A 17,359-nucleotide genomic window follows, 5' to 3' on the forward strand; every position below is an offset into this window, starting at 1 on the left:
ATTTGCAGCATCAGATAACCTAATCAATGACTGCAACAATAAATAATCAATGTTTCCACACCCAGAAAACATAACACATAAAAAATAAATCCTGGCTTGTCAAGCTCTAGCAATGGTAATGGACCTTGTATCCGGATCCCCAAAAACAGTAGCTCTTACTTGCCAAAGCTGCCACCACTGGAGGGCTCTCTGTAGAGCAATGTGCCCTGGCTTCCTGAAGATTTGTAAACCTTTAGGAGAGACCTCCAGTGAGGGCAGCAGAAAAGAAAGCAAACAGCTGTGGACCAATTGCCCTTCATTACTCCATTTACATTTACTTAGGATCCAACAGCATAGTTTCCTTGCCAAACAGGCTTTCAAAGGGGATCTTTTACATCAGTGGTTCTCAACCTTGTCCTCAAGTACCCCCCAACAGGTCATATTTTGGGAATTGCTCTTATGCCACGCACACACGATTGGAATTCTCGTCGGAAAAAGCTCTGATGGTTTTCCCGACGAAATTCGGCTCAAGCTGTCTTGCCTACACACGGTCACATCAAATTCCGATCATTTATAACGCGGTGACATACAACACGTACGACGGGACTAGAAAAAGGAAGTTCAATAGCCAGAAGCTTCTGTCTCGTAGTTGAATCTGAGCATGCGTGATTTTTGGCGTGTCGGAATTGCATACACATGATCGGAATTACCGATAGAAAGTTTTTCCATCGGGAAAATTGAGAACATGCTATCAAATTTTGGCTGGTTGAAATTCGGACAGCTAAATTCCGATGGAGCATACACACGGTCGTATTTTCCGATGACAAGCTCTCATCTGTCTTTTTCTGGCCGGAATTCCGATCGTGTGTACGCAGCATGAGATCAAATAGCTGTCCAAAATACCAAGCCATTGACTCCGATTTAAAGGAAAACCTGCAAACGTGGTCTGTTGTGGGTACTTGAGGACAGGGTTGAGAACCACTGTTTTACATGAGGTTGACCATTTTTAATGTTTGCCCCGTGTGCTGTATTGTCTTTGGGCCTTCTTATTATGGATAGATCTCATAAAAGTGATAAGAAGGCGACGCGTAGTCCAAAAACAAACTGTGTATATGGCACGGCTTTGTGTTTGGGCTTTTATGGTTCAAATGGATTTCAAAGCGTAAACTTAATACGATTTTCAATACACCTGAGAATGTTTACTGGAACCTTTGTCATGATATTATTATGTTCAGCAACATTTAAGCGTAATAGCATTGTTTGGAATCAGGCTCAGTAGATGTAAAACAGCCTTCCGGAGAGCTATTATACTTAGATTGGCGCCCTGTTTCATTTCAGTTTACATTCCTGCTCTGCAGCAGCTCACAGAGATGGGCGGAATGTATGCTGCATGGTTCTCACTACTCATTAGATCCCTTCTGTTTCCTATTTCTTCCCATCTCCCTCCCAATTCCTTCACCAAATCTCTCCAGCTCTCTTCTGCGCACTTTCCCCATCCAGAAAACTCCTCCTGAAATGACTCATGTTTTCCCCATATCATACCCCTCATGGGAAATTCTGAGAAAAAAACATTTGACCACATGTAACCTTATCTAATTCAACTTACTTCCCGAAACCTGCGAGCCCCATTTACCGTATCCTCCGCCCCAAAATTAAGACCCCCTTGTCAAAGTGACGAAAACCTCACCAAGCCCATTATTATTATTATTTTTTATTAGTGAAGCTAGGGTGGAACAATTTATTTAAAGCAGGATTCAGGAATGTAGCTAGATGTATGAGTAACAGCCAAATGTACAACACTGATCAGCCATAGCATTGTGACCACCCATCATAACCCATGGAGCCATGGATTCAACAAGACCTCTGAAGGTATTCTGTGGTATCTGGCACCAACCTGTCAGTAGTAGATCCTTTGAATCCTGTGTGCATGGTGGAGCTTCCATGGATTTCACTTGTTTTTCCAGCACATCCCACAGACACTCGATTGGATTGAGATTTGGAAAATTCGGAGGCCCTATCAACATCTTAAACCCATTGTGTTCCTCAAACCATTCTTGAATTCTTTAAACCTTCTACCTTCTTCCATTTCTCTGTGGTCCAGTTCTGATGCTCACTGTAGGCACTTTTGGCTGTGGATACGGGTCAGCATGGGCACCCTGATAGGTCTGTGGCCACATACGCAACAAACCGCACTGCCTTGTGCGTTCTGACACTTTTATATCAGAAACTTCATTAACTTATTCAGCAATTTAAGCTATAGTAGCTTCTCTTCATGGACCAGCCTTCGGTCCCCACCTACATAAATGAGCCCTGTCCACCCATTTCCCTATCACTGGTTCACTGGTTTCCCTTCCTTGGACCACCTTTGGTAGGTCCTGACCATTGCAGACTAGGAACATTACACAAGAGCTGCAGTTTTGGAGTTGCTCTGAACCAGTCATCTAGCCATTACAATTTGCTCCTTGTTAAAGTTGCTCAAATTCTTAAAAGAAAAGTATGATTTTTTTTTTAACCCATCATACTCACCTAGGTGGATGCAGCATCAGACCCCAGCTGTCTCTGCACCAAAACCGAGTCATCGAACACCAACGATGGCTCAGTCCTGTCAGCTCCTAGAGCAGAGAGCTGCTGCCTGGCAGTCAGCAGCTCTCTTCTATGCTCCTCCACGCAAATTGGAACGCTGAGCTGTGGAGGGGCAGGGAGCATCCGTCTCAGGCTCTCAGTGGTTCGCTGAGAGGCTAAGACAGGCATTCCTCCAAGCACCTGGTGGGTCCAGACTTTTTTGTTGTGATGAACGGTGCCTGGAGAAACCCTGGCAAACAAGCTCAGGCTGGACTTCTCCTTTAAACTTCAGCACTTAAAAAAAAAAAAAAAAAGAGGCCTGCTTTTCCATGCTAACCACTCAACAAAGACCTATATGTGCTCAGTTACTTTTAGATGGACTGTGTAAGCCCTTGTACACACGGTCGGACATTCTGACAACCAAATCCGTTGGATTTTGTCCGACGGATTTTGTCCGAAACTGTTGCATACACACGGTCGGACAAAGTTGTTGGAAAATCCGATTGTACATAACGTGATAACGTTATTTCATTATGACGGGACTACGTTCAGGCTAGTAGCCAATATCTTTGGTCTAGGAATTTGATCTGAGCATGCGTGGCACTTTGTCCGTCGGATTAGGCTACACATGACCGGAGTATGTCTGATCAGAGCATTTTGTCAGAAAATTTTATGGACAAGTTGGAAAACTTGGTCCGTCGGATACTCCGACGGAAACAGTCCGATGGAGACCACACACAGTCGGATTATCCGACAAAACGGTCTGATAGGACAAATTCAGTCGGAATCTCCGACCGTGTGTACAAGGGCTAAGACTGTTATCAGGTGCACTGCTACATAAACCTAGCCTTGGATGGGCAGAGCTCTTCCTAAGACCAAGGGGTTCAGATCTACCTGCCTCTTGGTGGTGCTGGGCAAACTGCCTGATGGTTGGAAACAGTACATAACTAGGTAATAACAAGTACATCTGATGTCAAACTACATATTATCGACTCCTAAGGTTGACATTAAACAGTTTAACTTTTTTCCCAAGTGCATTGTCCAATCAGAATGTGACAATATCAGGCTGTTTATGGCCAACCTAAAGCTACAAACACTAGATGGGTGGCAAACATGCATGTACAACCTAAGACTTTATGAGGAAAGCTTGTTCTACATAATCATTTGATGAACCTTGATATTTGTGGAGGAAGTAGGGGAGGAAATGTCTGTTTTGAGGAAAAAATTGTAATTGACCTGGAACATTCCAACCTAACTGATCAAATATCTTCCCCGAATAGCCTCAGACATGGCGTGTCGGGCATAGGTCGTGGAAGGTCCTATAAATATACAAACAAAAGCCATTCTGAGTATAGATGGCAGAATTGGGCAAAGATTGTCTATAGAGTACCTTTTCTGGTACCCTGGAGATAAATAAGCATGTAACCTTTGCAGTGCAGGGGCAGCCTCACTGTAAAGCCTCGTACACACAATGAAAATATTGGGCAAATGATCGTCTGTTTTTGGGGTTTTTTTGCATGCTAGTCTCATATCGAAAATTAAGAGATTACTAAAGTTGCAAAAATTCTTGTGGGACAGAATACATATTCGGAAGAGATGCAATGTGTAGTATTCTTTTATTTCCAAGCATGTGTGGTCTATGCCTTGTACACATAGTCGGACATTCCAACGACAAAATCCGTCAGATTTTTTCAGACTGATTTTGGCCCAAACTTGTCTTGCATACACACTGTCGCACAAAGTTGTTGGAAAATCCAATCGTTCAGAACGAGGTGACGTAAAACACATACGACGGGACTATAAAGAGGCCAGTAGCCAATAGCTTTCATCTCGTAATTTATTCTGAGCATGCGTGGCACTTTGTGCGTCGGAATTGTCTACACACGATCGGAATTTAAACGATCGGATTTTGTTGTCGGAAAATTTTAGATCCAGATCTCAAACTTTGTGTGTCGGAAATTCAGACGGAAAAAGTCAGATGGAGTCCACACATGATCGGAATTTCCGTCAACACAGTCCGATTGCACATTTTCTGTCGGAAAGTCCCACCATGTGTACAGGGCATTAGTCTTCCAATTTTTTTTCAGACAAATACTGTACTGATTAAATGAAAAGTTCTGGTATCATATGAGAAAATTGTTTGTGTTTGTCCCTTCGGACAATTTTGCATGAACTGTTGTGATCAGTTCTCGAAAGCTGTGTACTAACAATCAGATTATCTGACAATCACTTTCGAAAGCGGTATTTTTATGTCCGCTTTTCTGATCGTGGGTACTAGATATCGAGATAAGAAGACTGACAAGTCCCAAAGACTTAGCAGATTGCTAAGAAGGAAGCAGAACTGTGCAAGTATTCAGAAACGAGTATTTTCATAATTAACACAGATCCATAAGAGTACCTTCATTACATTTTAAAAAAAAAGCCTTAATCCAGGCTAGGGTGACCCCCTAGTGCTCCCACTGGACGTTATTAAACCTAGGAGACCGAGGACATTTTGTGGCAGGGAACAGCCCTTGCAAGGGACAGCACCAAAGAGGTGGTGAGTATTGCAACCAGAGCAGCTTTTTTTTTTTTTATTATTATTACTACCGGGGAACATGATCTCAGAATTAGTCCTAAATTTGGGTTTTAAGGATTATAGTTCCTCTTAAGGACTTATGCACGCTATAACACACTAAGGCCATGGTGTAGACTTGAGATGGACCTCAGCTGGCAATGCAGCATTTAAATTCGTCTCCCAACATACTGCAGCACAACACAGTAGTGGGAATGAGCTGTGCAGAAAACAATGGATTTTTGCTTGTATGTTCATTTTGCTATTGTTGCAAAAAGTTTCAAAACGTGTGCAAATGGCCCCAGTGGGAACAAGTCCTTAAAGGGATCAAGCATCGAAGAAGTATATACTGCAGATTACCACTACTGACTATTGTCTATTTGCCTGGCTATCATACTGATCCAAAGGCTTCAATATATTCTGAGTCTGTGGGGTTGATTTACCAAAGGAGTAAATGCTGTTCAGCTGGGAAAGTGAATGTTAACAAATAAGGTGAACTTGTATTTACTTGGAATACCCAATCATGCACAATTGGAAAAAAAAAGGAGTTTTCTATCAAACTATTATTTATTTCAGGTAATTATATATCGCTGTCAATTTACGCAGCGCTTTACAGTTGTATTGTACATTAACATCCAAAGCGAACACTTTTTTCCCTTATTCACAGCCTCTGCTTCTTTACTAGATCAACCCCACAGACCTGGAACATGTCAGCAGATTTCATTAATGACTTCACTTATTTATCTCCATGCTTGGTTTAGGTCACCAAATGAAACCAGCTACAGATCCCTTAACCTCCCACAGTGCCCCCTAACCTCCCCTAGTTTCTTGCAGTGCCTCCAGAAAGCCTCCAACCTCCCACAGTACCCCCAAGGTTTTAAAGTGCCACCCAGCCTCCCACAATGCCCTCCAGCCTGCTGCAGAACCTCCAACTCTCCCCTGTACCCACCAATCTTCAACCACGTGCCACAGAGCCTGGTATGCCAACCTCCTACAGTGCTCCCCCTCTTACTCCAGAAAACCCATCCCCTACAGGGCCACAAAGTATTCCGCAGAGTGCCCTAACCCACTTTACAACCCCCATACCACTCACAGTGACACCCAACCCCTTCCAGAGCCTTCCAGCATGTCTTCAATTGTTTTGAACTCTGATACTTTTATTGTACAAGTATAAAACTTTTCTTTACTGTTGGGGAATGGAAGGCTGACCATCCGCCGCAGTTATACTTCCGCAGGTTGGCTTGGCTGCGTGAATCGCCGTAGGTGTACGTCGGGCTTGTACACGGTATTATGTGGGTGCACGCACGTGCTGATTTGCCAGCGAGGGAGCCAATCAGCGGGTCCAGTGGATTTGATGTCCACCTGCCGCCCGCAATCACTCCTCAAAGCAAACAAGGCAGATCTCTGTTCTGTCGGGATGACAAAGATTCTGTCTTTCTGCTATGCAGGAAGACGGATGTGTGTGTTGTCCCAGGCAGCACATCCCCATACAGTTAGTAAACCCACCCAGGGAACACATTTAACCCCTTGATCCTTAGACCCCCTATACTAAATGAGCATCATATCCTGTATATATGGCATAGGGGCATCCATATTTCAGTTTTTTAAACTGGCTGTTTATACCAAAGAAAGGATATTTAAAAAAAAAATATATATATATATATATATATTTGTCCAAGGCCCAGGAGACCACCATGAGACTTGAAAGTGATGGTGCTTGGACTGAGGGAGCCTATATTGTATCTGTTCATCTAACAGCTTTTTTTTTTTCATTCACCAGCTCAAGTGTTCTTTAATATCTTTGATCAGATTATATTATGCAGTACACACTGTACAATGTTTAACCCTGATCTGTCCAGTCTCACCCCAGAACTCACAGGAAATGACCACCAGCAGTCCTCAAAAGCCGAGATATTTCTAACAAAACATCTTACATGTTTGATAACCGCATATTTTTTCTAAAACAAAGATGTCTGTACAAGGGTGTACTAAAGTGATCTTTGCTCTGGAAGCTGGCTTTATGCATTGCTGTAGCAGAGACTTTATGGTGAATTTTACCACTGGTGTGGTTAAAGGGTCAGTCCACCCAGTAGACAAATTGAGTTAAAAAGACCCTATTACCTTTCCCATTCATGGCAAAGTGACAGGGTCACCTCCCTGGCCCATTTATACTCACCCAGGCAGTGTTCCCTCTTCCTGCTATATAGCAGGTGTTATAAAGAGTAATAACGTCACCCCCTTTGTCATGTGACAGTGTTCAGGCCTAGTATGTTTTCCAGTAGGCCTGTTCACTGCATCACAGCCGGAGCTCTCATACCCAACCATACCTAGCAGCTCCAAGTATTTCGCAAATGCCAAAGCAAAGCGCGGAGCCTCGAGGAAGCTCAATAAAGGTTGTTATAACTGGGTCTGGGTGTGGGCTTTGAAGAGAACTTGTCCCTTTGTCCTGTAAAGGTAAGGTGTGGGGGGCTCTTTAAAGTTGAACTCCATGCTCAAAAAGTTTAATTTAAATATATCCCTTAACCTCTTCATGCCGGCTGAAAGCATATATGTGGCCTTCTGCCGATTTGGCATGCGATTTGACAAATCGCTGCAACGTGAACCAGAGTTTAAAGCTCAACTATTACCTTGTAAAAGTAGCAGTGACATCATCACTGTGCTATACATAGTCTGAGTACACTGGGTTACTGCACAGATCTGGAAGATATACCAAGGAATTATGGAAGGTTTAGTACATTACTGGAGTAACCACGTGATAAAAATGGCTTCTAATTCAGTCCACTGGACTGGACTGGACCAATAACTGACCTTGTGATGGACGCAAGCATGCTGTTACACTGCGTTTTCAGCACATTGCTAAGCAAATGAAAGCATTCATTTTATTGGTTAGAGCTGGTTATATGTGTCAGAAACATCCCAGACAAAGTCAACACAATACATAAAGCATTCAAACAAGGTCATGAGGTTCTGCTGTTGCTCACTCAAGCGCTAGAATAGGGTGGATGTGTGATCTAAGAGACTTTGATGGTGGAATGATTGCTGGTGCCAGGTGTGGTGGCAGCATCTCAGTATCTGCTGTCCTCTTGGGATGCTCATGCACCAAAATAGCCAAAGCATTACACATTCCTGTTCGTTAATTGCTAATTTTAATGTTCCGTTTTTGTCGCTCAATTCACTATAGGCAGTATTACTGTGAGCATCTAATGAATGGGCTGCGTACACATTGTTATAGCTGTGAAGGATCTGGATGAGGAGGTGATAAAATAACACTTCTGTGAGATAATAGCGTTTTTAACAAATAAAGGTTCATTCATGTGGGAAAAAAAAAATTATTCCCGACTAATGCAATGTGTATTTTGTGAATTTTCAAGGGGAACGTGATCATGAGATAGCTCAACCAGCACCGATAAAAAAATACTAATGTCTGAATGAATGGAGGCGACTCTATGGAGTTTAGAAATAACGGTGAGAGGCAGGTCTTTGGGTAAAGCCTTGTAATGAAAGAGGAGGATGCATCTTGTCAAAGAAGGAAAGCTAGACCTTATTAAAGTGAACCTGTCATGGTAGACTTCCATTGATTACCTTCATAAAATGCTAGCTACCTGTCTTCTATGCTTACTATCTCCATAACCTTCTATAATGGAACAAGTATCTGAAGAGAGTCTTCATCTGCGTACTTGTTTTGTGTTAGTAAATGGAATTCAGAGGGCTAGAATATAGCAATTTTGAAGAGAAGAGATCACAAATGGCAGCTTCCATTCAGTAATGACAGGTTTCTTTATACTTCCAGAAATCTTTGTACAATCAACATTGGATTTACCAAAACTATTTAATATGAGTATCTACTTCATATCAAATTACTTTGCATCCAATCAGTCAGGCCTTGTACTACACAATTGTTGGTAGATCCAACGGGGGATAGACAAATTGATTGTGTGATAAGCTCTACAGAGGACACAAGACCAATAAAACTGGATGGTTAAGGATAGGATGAGTCTAATGGAGCACCCTTTGGTTGAGCTGGAATGGAAGACTTTAGTAGGCAAGTGAGGAACCTGTATATATAATAGGAAAATGTGGCTGCTCTTATGTACATGTACAAATTCTACAGAGAAGCAAGGTTTTCCAAATACTAAGGCACACTGATAGGATTACTTACATTAAAATCAACGTAACCATTTATTGTAGCTCCTATTGCACATTTATACCTGTATTGGTTGAATAGCTTGAATGCCTTTGTGTTCTACCTTTGACGCTTGGGTTCCCATCTTTTCTTTAAAGCTTAACTAAACCCTCCTATTGTCTACAGCCAAGGAAGCTGCCATCTTAAGCCCCAGTCAGTTTTTTTTCTGCTGAGTTTTTCCTTCAGGTTTACCAAAACCATGTAGTGCAAGGGCCTGCCTGATTGCATACAAATTGAAACTCCTAAGGTTTGACCTCTTATTATATGTTTTTTGTAAATCTGAAGGAAAAACTCAGCAGAAAAACTGATAGTGTGTATGGGGCTTCAGCCTCTGACTGATCTGTAGCTGCCTTGGTGCTGCACATGTGTCATTATGGCAACAGCCATTTGATGGTTCAACGGTTTGGTTGAAAGCACAAGGTAACTGTGAGGGTTATCATTCATGGTAACCATTTTGAGAAACAATTTAATCATTGGGTTTAGTTCTACTTTAAGGTGGTGATGCACAGCCTACTGGTGGAATGAAAAAATATCTGATTCCTCCATCCATGCAGGATGCAGCCAAAGATCGGCCAACAATTTCCTGCCTGCTCCTTCCATTTTTAATTCAAGGGAGGCTGGAGGTGGCCGACAGGGCCACCATTTGACTGAAACAGTTGAAATTCAAAGTGTTGGACTTGTGGGGTCTGGCTGGAAACATAGTGTCCTTCATGCAGGATCCTTTCTAGGCCTGGGTTATAGAGCCCCTAACCAATCTTAGTATGTAGCCACATGATACCATGCTCCAGTCTAGGGGGTCTAAGGTGTTTTTCTAGTTTATGCTCCATGCTCTCAAATTCTGGTTGAAGTCCATGCATAACCTGTTTGAGGATATACTGTATATGTTTTTATTGATCTAGATGTCTTTTGTACATGCAACGTCGTTTGCAGTTACAACTGTTCATATGTATGTTTTGCAGCCTCTCAGTCAGGGTTTTGTGGAACCCTAGGGTTCCTTCAGAGCAGTGTTTCTCAAATCCAGTCCTCAGGCCCCCCCAACAGGTCATGTTTTCAGGTTTTCCATTATTTTTCACAGGTAATTTGATCAGTTTCACTGCCTTAGCAATTACCACAGCCGTTTCATCTGAGGGAAATCCTGAAAACATGACCTGTTGGGGGGGCCTGAGGACTGGATTTGAGAAACACTGCTTCAGAGGTTGTTTGGAGTTTCTTGAGCAGTCAGAAGTCACTACTTTTGCATAAGGGGTACTTTTAAATTGATCATCAATATGAGATGGTACTTTTTCACTGATCCCAAAGTAAGGGTGGCACTGCTACACTGACAAACAATGTAAGGTGGTACTTTTCAGTGGACCCTCAAAATAAGGGTGGTACTATTACACTGACAAAAAAACTAAGCTGGTATTCTTCCACCGACCCCACGGGTGATACTTCCACAATGATCAACAATGTAAGGTGATATGTTTTCACTGACCCCAAAGTAAGGGTGGCATTGCTATACTGACCAATAATGTAAGATGGTACTTTTGCTCTGATCCCAAAGTAAAGGTGGCACATCTACACCGATCAACACTGTAAGATGCCACCTTTCTATTATGTCAAGATAATTGATGAAAATACAATTTACTTGGCTTATAAAGTAGATGGTTGTTAAAAATCCTGTCAAATACAAATGCGTACACCACATTTCTTATCCCTTTAATATTATAACAATAATCTATTCATCATTTGTAGCATAAGATATAGATAACATTTTTAGCAGGGGTTCCCTAAAAATGTAAAGTCATGTCAATGTCAGTATATTTAGATGTTTGTATAGATTTCAGCTTAAAAAAGCAGAAATGATACAGTAGATTCACTTTACAATTCCAGGCATGTGCTTTCTCTAGTCTGAGAGGTATTTGGAGCTGTTACAAGTAATTAGAATGTGACAAGGAGGTCTCATCACCTTAACACATGGGAGGAAGTGTCACATTTCTGCCTTCCACTAATTATCTTGCAGAGTGTGATAATGAGAGTAAACAGTGGTGTGTTATACACCTGCCTCTGCAGACTTTTAACCAGGACTGTGATCTCTGGCCTGCATCGCCTTATCCTGCAACATTGTCCATGGCCTGCATTATGTCATGCTGAGCCATACATGAATTCTTCAGAGCCATGTTCTCCATTCCAGCACTGTATAAGATGCTCAGGGAGGCTGTGGCCTCACAGAACGCCAATAGTCTTTTTTTTTTTTTTTTTTCTAATAAAATGTCTTTTCATAATCTTACTCATTTTAATGTTAACAAATAACAAAAAAAATATAACAAGCGAAGAACGTTAGGTCGAGGTGGGACTAAATCTTACAGAACCTTGCAATTTCAGTCATACATGGAAACGATAAAAGAGGACATTATAGGTGCCCATAAATATCTCAGATCGTACTTACTAACCTTAAGGATACTATTTCCTGTCCTATTTTGCTGCGCTTCGGTCTTTTTAAAGCGGAACTATACTTACCTTTACTCCAACTATGTAACATCTGTGAGCTCCCTCATTGACACCAACATCACCAGCTTTTTCTGGGTTTGGGATCTTCAGACATTTTGACTGGCCAGAATAGTGTAATTCCTACACATGAGAGTTAAAACAAACTAAACCTTTTAACACTTACATCCCCTACAGCACCATCATCTTCTCCCCAGCTTCTCCTGGGTTCAGGTCTTTGGTCATCTTGATTGACTGGGCTGGTATGACATAATTCCTGAACATGGGAGTCCATTCATCCCAGCACCGAGGAGTGCCGAGATTGTGCACTGAGTTGCAAACGCACAACTCAATGTACAGTGTAAAGCAGGGGTGCCCAACCTTTTTAAGAGCAAGGGCCACTTAAGCAACTTGGTAACCAGCCGCGGGCTACAATGAGCAGAGCGGGTGGATGACAGGTCACGCCTACTCTATAGGCCCTCCGATCCGATGCACCCAGATGGAAGGGGGCGAACTCCCTTCTATTTTTTTAGCAGATTTTTAGGACCGGATTGGAGGCAGGCAGGAGTAAATGCACAAAAGTCTGATTACATCTGCTGCTCTGTAGAGGTGAATTGAGGGTCTGATTGGGTAGGGCCGATTATGTGAAAAGGCCTAAACTGCTTTCACACTGATGATTACTCACACCGTGGGTGCAGGGTAGTGCTGTGGGTTAACTGAACTTTTACCATAGACTCTACCTGTGGCAAAAGCCAGCGCTGTACAGGAAGCATCAGTTTTCTTCCTCTACCACCAGCTTCGGCAACCGGGTCTGAAACCTGCGATCTGGGCTTGCTAACCCGACATTCCAGAGCAGGAGATCGTGGGCCACATCAAAGGGCTCCGCGGGCCACTGGTTGGCCACCCCTGTTGCAAAGCATATTGTAGGGAGGAAGATAATAAGCCCTTAATTCAGAAGACACTTAGCGGGGCCAAAAAGCCACGATTGGCATTTGTAGAGGTAGGCAGCATTCGATTGTGGCACATTGCATTTCTCATAAATTATTCTGGCACAGCGTGTTTAACCATTAGAGCTTGACTGCCTTCATTATCTTGGCACCATTTTTTTTAACAATTATTATTTTGTCATGGATCTTGATACTGTTATGTGATATGTCACACTTCAGAATTGTTTAACATTTGGCAAACTAGTTGTATCTTTTTGATCAAAGCCTTCAAACTTGAACAAATATTTGTCCCATTTCATAAATCCGTATATACAGGTATTTCGAGCATCATCAATATTTTATGAAGCCAAGTACCGTATATACTCGAGTATAAGCCGAGATTTTCAGCCTCTTTTTTGAGGCTGAAAGTGCCCCCCTCGGCTTATACTCGAGTCATCGCTGTCTGCCCGCTCGATCAGCGTGTCGAGCAGACAGACAGCGGCCATTCTATGATTCAAAAGCCGCGCCTCCGGCTCCGCCTTCGCCTGTGATAGGCGGAACACTGAATTTCCCAGCAGCCTGTGTTCCGCCTATCACGGGCATCCGCTCATCCTCGTACTACGGACGAGGATGATACGACGTCCGTGATAGGCGGAACACAGGCTGCTGGGAAATTCAGTGTTCCGCCTATCACAGGCGAAGGAGGAGGCGCGGCTTTTGAATTTTACAATGGCCGCCGACGAAGAGGGCACGGGACGGAGGCAAGGCAAGGCACGGCACGGGACGGGACGGGACGGGACGAAGGCAAGGCACGACAAGGGACGGAGGCTCGGGACAAAGGCTCGGGACACAGGTAGGCTGGACACACACACACACACACACACACACACACACACACACAGGGATGGAGACACACACACACAGGGATGGATGGATGGATGGAGACACACACACACAGGGATGGATGGATGGATGGATGGAGACACACACACACAGGGATGGATGGATGGATGGACACACACACACACAGGGATGGATGGACGGACACACAGGGATGGACGGACACACAGGGATGGACGGACACACAGGGATGGACGGACACACACACAGGGATGGACAGGCATGTCTCACCCTCGGCTTATACACGAGTCAATAAGTTTGCCAGTTTTTTTGGGGGTAAATTGGGGGCCTCGGCTTATATTCGGGTCGGCCTATACTCGAGTATATACGGTATGTCTCTTCTGCAATAAAAATGCTTCCTGCATACAAGTTTTCCAGTTTGTGGCTAAATTCCACTTTAATTCATCCTGGTACCTGACAATTTGTTGCCCATTCCTTCACTTTTTCAGTCAAGGAATGTCAGGCAGGAGGTGGCGGGGATGGCCACCAACTGGCTGAATTTCTGATGAACTAGCCACAATTCAAAGTGGGATGTGGCCGGAAAGGTAGACCCCCTGATCAATCATAGCATGTAGCATGTCACCTGATCCCATGCTCTAGGGGGGCCATGCAAGATCTACAGAATCTGACACTATCAGATGCCTAGTGACCCTCTGCTTGCTGTGGTTCTACCCACAGGCTACCTACATGACACAATAATGATGTAGGGACTGGCAGAAGGAACCATAGAGGACAGAGGGGGACCAGGCATCTGACACTCCTGGAAGTGTCAGATGATGAAGATTCTGCAGCAAGCGTATCTCTCCAAGAGAGTGAAGATCATCTGTATGGGTAAGTATTGATTCTCTTCTTTGGAGACCCTGATTCTCTTTTTGGCATTCCCTTTGGCCCACCGCCATGATAAGCTGCTTTGATTCTCCACTTGAATGGTAGGTTAGGTGGATTAGGGTAAGCAAACTCCATTGCCTGTTCAGAGCAGTCTGACAATAATATCTACTGCAGGCCTACTACTAGTAGTCCCAAGGGCTTTGTGCAATCTCTCCTCAAAGTCCCAGTAATGCTACAGTGCAGGAAAACAAAGGAAGCTAATCGCATTACAGATTCTAATACAATTGTATGTTGAATGTAAATAAAATAAAAAAGAAATTATGTTTTTTAAACAATAAAAAAAATAGATAAAATTGTGTTTATTTAAATATTCGCACAATGTTCTAATCCTCATCACGTATGGTTCTCCTTCTCCATATTGTCTGTTTTAATCCCCCTCCCTTCTTTCAACCGTTCTCTCCAGAACCATTCCCTTCTTCTCTTTCTGAATTCCTTTCTCACTTTCTTTCTATCATATTTCCTTTTCCTCTCTCTGTTTTCTTTTCTGATTGCAGCCAGTTTCTTCTAATCTGCTTTTCCTTGGTTCCCAGACTTCCCTCTCCCTCCTCAGATCTCACACCAGGACAGGGTGGAGAGTAACTAAACACTTCTGGCTGCATTAGAGAATCCACATCTGTTTTCCAGATGTACCAACACCCAGCTGTGCCCCCCTACCTGCCAGACGGTGCTCCATCATCCCGCTTCCCCCGAATGGCAGTGTATCTGCCTCAATCGCCCAATTACATCTGGAGTACTACCCATCTACTACCTATGCTCATTCCATAACCCAGAACATCCTATCTACCCCCCATAATATCTTACTACAGTAACCCGGCTCCTGAGTGTTATTACCCCTGTAATATTTTATTACAGCAACCCAGCTCCTGAGTGTTATTACCCCTGTAATATTTTATTACAGCAATCCAGCTCCTGAGTGTCTTATTACCCCTTGAAAAATCTTATTACAGTAACCCAGCTCCCAAATGTCTTATTACCCCCATAATATCTTATTACAGTAACCCAGCTCCTGAGTGTTTTATTACCCCTGTAATATCTTATTACAGTAACCCAGCTCCTGAGTGTCTTATTACCCCCATAATATCTTATTACAGTAACCCAGCTCCTGAGTGTCTTATTACCCCTGTAATATCTTATTACAGTAACCCAGCTCCTGAGTGTCTTATTACCCCTGTAATATCTTATTACAGGAACCCAGCTCCTGAGTGTCTTATTAACCCTGTAATATCTTATTACAATAACCCAGCTCCCAAATGTCATATTACCCCTGTAATATCTTATTAGAGTAACTCAGCTCCTGAGTATCTTATTGCCCCTGTAATATCTTATTACATAGTTGGGTTGAAAAAAGACACCAAAAAAGTCCATCAACTTCAACCAAAGAAAAAATATACAATTTCATATACACAAACTTGGACCCACAGTTGATCCAGCGGAAGGCAAAAAAAACCCAGCAAAGCATGCTCCAATTTGCTACAACAGCGGAAAAAAATTCCTTCCTGATCCCCCGAGAAGCAATTGGATTTTCCCTGGATCAACTCTACCTATAAATGTTAATATCCAGTTATATTGTGTACATTTATGAAATAATCCATGCTTTTTTTTTAAAGCAATCCACTGAGCTGGCCAGAACCACCTCTGGAGGGAGTCTATTTAATATTTTTAAAGCTCTTACTGTGAAGAAACCTTTCCGTATTCTATAGACATAAAGAGTGCCCCCTTGTCCTCTGTGATAACTCAACACCAAGTTCAAGATATGGATCACTTATGTAGTTGTACATGTTGAGCAGATCCCCCCTTAATCTCCTTTTCTCAAAAGGGAATAGCTTCAGTTCCTCTAATCTTTCCTCATAGCTGAGCTCCTCCATGCCTCTTATCAGTTTGGTTGCTTTTCTCTGCACTTTCTACCGTTCCTCCGATATCCTTCTTGGGAACTGGTGGCCAAAACTGAACTGCACTACAGTAGTGTATCTCCCAATTCCAAACTAGGTATATGAAATACTGTTCACATACAAACTAATAATGTGTCATGTACCATTATGCGCCTTTTGTTAGGCTTGAACTACTTTTTATGTTTAATTGTACACCCCATTTATAGAACAACTGTTGATATTTTTATTCTCTCTGGGCTACCACAGAATAAGACAAAAGTATAAAGGGAAACTCCTTTTTAAAGGGTATTCTGCATTAAACACTGCCAAAAACAACAAGTTTCGCACTTGAAAATGACTCACAGCTGTCCAAAGACTGAGGTGAACAAATGAAGATTCCATATTTGCACTGTGCAGTGTGTAGCAACCAGGGTTCCTCCAAAGGTTTCTAGGGGTTCCTTCAGCATTGGGCAATTTTTTCCTCTCAGATAAGTTCCCACCGACATCATTGATCTTTTTAGCTATCTGTAAGGAGGTAATTCTTCCCAATGACCACAAGTGTAAGGACCATTCTTCCCACTGATCATCACACTAATGTATCATGAGTTGTAGATTTCATATTTTTAGCGTGGGTTCCCTCGAGACCGGAGAACTATTTCAAGGGTTCCTCTGTGTTGAAAAGGTTGAGAAAGGCTGGTGTAGACAATATATACATTTATCAGTTTGCTCCACCCAAAACAGACATTTTAGTCTAGGTAAACATTAGTGTGGTAAATGTGCTGAATCACTCAAAAATTAAACAGTTGGGGTGGACTTGACTTTTAAAAGTACATCTAAATCCAATAAAAAAATGTAGTAGATTGCAGCTTTCTATTCCTTAGATGTGGTGGTTGCATTCGTACAGAAGTGTACTTGTCAATCTTGCCAGATTGCAGTGTATTTCATAATTTTCTTTGCACTGAACTGATACCTCAACCCAATATTATCAGCTTCCTCCTGTGAACTACACAACGACCCTTCCAAAAGTAATGGA

At 42.7% G+C, this 17,359-nt stretch overlaps 1 protein-coding gene across 6 annotated transcripts in view; it reads right to left on the reverse strand.

The window, feature by feature from the left end:
- The window catches only part of KANK2 (KN motif and ankyrin repeat domains 2), a 134,752-nt gene that overhangs the window by 102,568 nt on the left and 14,825 nt on the right, over positions 1–17,359 (reverse strand). The gene's annotated exons all lie outside the window — the stretch shown is intronic.

The sequence above is a fragment of the Lithobates pipiens genome, unplaced genomic scaffold, assembly GCF_037356315.1.
Source record: "Lithobates pipiens isolate NorthernLeopardFrog02 unplaced genomic scaffold, aLitPip1_a1.2 Scaffold_8, whole genome shotgun sequence".
NCBI lineage: Eukaryota > Metazoa > Chordata > Amphibia > Anura > Ranidae > Lithobates > Lithobates pipiens.